The sequence below is a fragment of the Triticum aestivum genome, chromosome 4A, assembly GCF_018294505.1.
Source record: "Triticum aestivum cultivar Chinese Spring chromosome 4A, IWGSC CS RefSeq v2.1, whole genome shotgun sequence".
Taxonomy (NCBI): domain Eukaryota; kingdom Viridiplantae; phylum Streptophyta; class Magnoliopsida; order Poales; family Poaceae; genus Triticum; species Triticum aestivum.
Genome location: NC_057803.1, coordinates 183,299,428 through 183,303,975, shown reverse-complemented (window position 1 = coordinate 183,303,975; position 4,548 = coordinate 183,299,428).

The window sequence follows — 4,548 nt, the reverse complement described above, 5'->3', positions numbered from 1 at the left end:
TATTAGACACCGGTGACATGACTAGTCTGCAGAGACCATTGGAAATTTAACAAGACGTGGAGTGCCCTGGGCAAGAAGTGCCCGAACAAGTACAAGAAGCGACATGACTCCACGATCATAGGCATTACATATTTTGAATGGGAAAAGCTTGTCAAAGTTTAATCATTGATGTTAGCAAGAAGACATTAGTTTAATATATTGGAATTGGAAAACCTTGTCAAAATTTGCTCATTGATGTTAGCCAGAAGACATGCATTTGATATTTTTGAGTGGGACGCCCTTGCTGTGAGCAGCGTCGAGTGTTTTTTTTCCTATTCTTGTGTTCAGTTTAGAAGTAAATAGTTACTCCGCTGAGATATTCCTGTGTTAAGAGTTTGTTCTGAATATTGTCTATGTAATGCCAGGCCTTGTGTTTGATTGCAAAGTTGAGCTTGGAATGTTGTGGCATGCGGCATCACGAGCTGTTCACCGTGCCTCCTGAGAATAATGCTTCGTATTGTTTTGCATGTCGATCTAATGCCAGTGATTTTCTTGTTAAGAAGATCATCCTCTTCTGTTGTTTCCGTGCTTAAGAAGTTCATCATATGATGTTTCATTCATAGCCTATACGACAAGTTGGGTAGGTTAGACGTGAAACCATATGATCTTCCGACCAACTCATGATATTAGGCCGTGATTGGATCGTCATTTTCCAACCAAAACCGCTTGTAAAATTGACGCTTGTAAATTAAAGCAGATGGTCTCGGGCGAAGGCGCTTGGTTTGTCGATTTCAACTAGTAAAATATCGGAAGTACTTGACACACGATAAAAACACTGAACGACACTCGGACGATTGCTAATCCAGCCATTAGCTGTTGTTTCAGCCTTGCCCATGGATGACATGATACACACGTCGTGCATGTATCATCTGGTAATGTTGTCCATATAGCAGTGCTCGTAAAATATACACTGGTCTCTCAAATTACACGTGTAACCCGTCGGTTTTACTTACAGACCTCGGGCCCTCGGTTTCATTACGCCTATATTTTACACATTGTTTTCGATGACGAGTAAATTACACTTGTATGTTAATACATGTTTGAAATAAAACAGAGCTCCCAAGCGCGGCCTTACCGTTTCATGCTGTCTCAGTTTCTCGAAGGTGCTCATAGGTGTACGATAATCCTGGCTTCCTGAATGAGTAGCGGGCGCTGTATCAGACCATCTGTAGGGCCCGCGAGGCCCTCTCCGTTGTCCTTCGAGTTGTTGCGCTCGCCGTGGCGGAGAGCTTTGTTTACATCGTCAACGAACATGAGGATTCAGGAGATGACTTTATTTTGACTGGATGACACTAGGGACCCACTAGGGCCATAGCCGTACATACGCAAGTGCCTCCTTATTATGTACAACTATATTTTTTTTGCTTTCTCCTGGTTTCCTGACATCACGGTCCCACACCATTGTCAACCTATGTAGTCAATATAAACGAGAGAAATGCACAAGGTGCGGCCGACAGCTGGGACCAAGCAGCTCGAGCAGTATTTGTGTTTTTGAGGTGTGAGCACCTCAGAGTTTTTCTTGGCGATGATTTCGTTGTTGTTCAGAGGAGAGCAGGGTATTAACTGGGCGGGCTGTGGCCCGTCTAGCCCAGGCCAGATATCAAGCCCAGATACTAATTTTTTCAAGATGAAAATGGCTAGCCCAGCTATATGTCTTTTTGAGGAATACCCAGGCAAGGTCAACTTGTTATTCTCCGCCCCGCTGGGCTGCAAATCTTTCCTCGGAGGGATGCATTAGGCTTAACAGGAAAATGGGCTTTAAAAAATAATAAATGGGATGTAATTACAAAAACTAGGCAGTAACTATAAAAAAATGCACCAAACACGAAATTAGTTTATAAAATATTATTTATGGATTTTAAAAATCTTAAATTTTCATTGTTGCGCGCGCAATGTTTTGTTGGATTTTTACGTAATACAAATTTATATTTAATATGACTAGAAATTTCGGGATAAAAATATTTTGGAGCCCATCAAAATGTGGGAAATTTTATTGAATTCTGTCTTCAACGGTTGGTTGAAATTATTAATCATTGTCCTAGCTAGAAAATGGGCTGTACTTTTAACAAACTGTAAATGGGCTGTTGTAAATTCCATTAGAATTCCAAAATGGATTGTACATTCTTACAAAACACAAATGGGCTATAAGTTCTCTGCCACACACTTGTGGGCCCACTAAGTGACGCGCCCCCTAAAAAAATAAGTTGACGCGTATGCAAGGCTTTGCCAACTTATTATAGTCAACACACGGTTCTAGCAGCAGTGATCGTTGGATGTCTATCCAACGGATGTCGTGCTTCTTCTTCAATCTCGGATATTCTTAGCTTCGGCCGCCCAAAAAATGATTCCTCCCCCTGACATCTGGGGCGCACCATTTCGGAGGCTGACCTGTGGGCCTACTAAGTTGGAGCGTACCAAGGGCTTTGTCAAATTAGTCAATAATAAACATTTCTAGCTTCAGTGACCGTACGATGTCCATCCAATGGCCGTAGTGCTTCTTCAACCTCTGGTCTTCTTGGTCCAGCCGCCCAAAGCAGCGCCAGTCGTGCCGCCTGCTCCTGCCTCCCGTGGCCGGCTGTGCTGCCGCGGAGGCCTCCCACCCCCATACTACTCCCACCGCTGGCCAGGCCATCCCTCCACTCACCCACACCCCCTGTTATTCTGCGGCGACGACAGCCTCACACCGCAGCCGAACCAGTGAACGCTCGTACTCCTCTCCGCGCGGGCTTCCACTGCTGCGTCTTCCCCGGCTCCGCGTCATCCCCTTCCTAGGCCTCGCCGTCGTCCAGACCACCGCCCTGGTGCTCTTGGCGCAGCATGGTCAACATGGTCAACGACCGACTTCCATCGGAAGAGTACTATACGGGGAGAGGCTGACAGCTGGGTCCAGGCGACCGCAAGGAAGTGCCTCCTTATTACGCGCAAAATAATTATTCCTCCACCTTACAGCAGGGACCCACCGGACGGGCCACCTTATTTCGCGAAAAAAACGTTTTCCCCCTGACTGCTCGGACCCACCGAACGGGCCAGCGTATTTCACGAAAAAACGCCCCCCCCCCCGCTGTCAGCTCGGACCCACCGGAAGTGCCTCCTTATTATGCACAAAAAAATGAATACTCCCCCTGCTAGCTAGGACCCACCATGGTGGGAGGCTGACTTGTGGGCCTACTAAGTTGACTGGGACGGGGGCCTTTGTCAACTTTAGTCAATATGAACGATTCTAGCTCCAGTGACCATACAATGTCCATCCAACGGCCGTAGTGCGTCTTCAACCTCTGGTCTTCTTGCTCCAACCGCCCAAAGCAGCGCCGGTCGTGCCGCATGCTCCTGCCTCCCGTGGCCGGCTCTGCTACCGCGGAGGCCTCACCGCCCCCTACTATTCCCACTGCTAGCCAGGCCCTGCAACGACGGCAGCCTCACACCGCAGCCGAACCAATGAACCCTCGTACTCCTCTCCGCGCGGGCTTCCACTGCCGCGTCTTCCCCGGCTCCCTGTCGTCCCCTTCCTAGGCCTCGCCGTCGTCCACCGCCCTGGTGCTCTCGATGTGGCATGGTCAACGTGGTCAAGGAACGACTTCCATCGGACGTGGACTATACATGGAGAGGCTGACAGGTGGGTCCACGGCCGTAGCAAGGAAGTGCCTCCTTATTACGTGCAAAATAATTATTCATCCACCTGACAGCGGGGACCCACCGGACGGGCCACCATATTTCGCAAAAAATGTTTCCCCCCTGACTGCTGGGACCCACCAGCTACACCTTCACACGCAAGGAAGTGCGTCCAGGCAAAAAAAAACAAAATGATTCGCCCCCCTAACTGCTGGGACCCACCAGCTACATCTTCGCACGCAAGGAACTGCCTGACAGTCAGGACCCACCTAGTCGAAGCATACGTAGCATTGTCATTCTGGTCGCGAATGTGTATGTACATATATACTGGTTGATGTAGAGGCGCGCATGTGTCGTAGTAGAGGCGCACACGTAGCATGTACACGTACGTACAGCGGTCAGGGTGCAAGAAATAAAATACGGCCACATATGTGTACATACGGGCGGGGTCTCGAACGCCTACTCGCGCATACGTACGGCGAGGGCTCGTGTACATGGCTGGGTTGGAACGGAGAAACAACATCGTCGTCGTGTTCATGGGGAGGCAACGGAATGCGTCGTGTTCATGGGGAGGCAACGGAATGCGTCGTGTTCATGGGGAGGCAACAGAATGAGTCGTGTTCATCGAGAGGGCTTGGACAGAACAGGTGATGGACACGAGGCCTGGCGTACCGCAGAACGGAGGAAACATCCTTGTGTTCGACCGGCCACGTTCGAAACGGGATCCTGTTCATCGGGAGGGGTGTGGCGTACTGCAAAACGGAGGAAACGGACCTCCTACGGTCGAAACGGGGGTCCTGTTGATCGGGAGGGGCGTGGCATACCGCAAAACGGAGGAAACGGACCTCCTACGGTCGAAACAGGGGTCCTGTTGATCGGGAGGGGTGTGGCGTACCACAA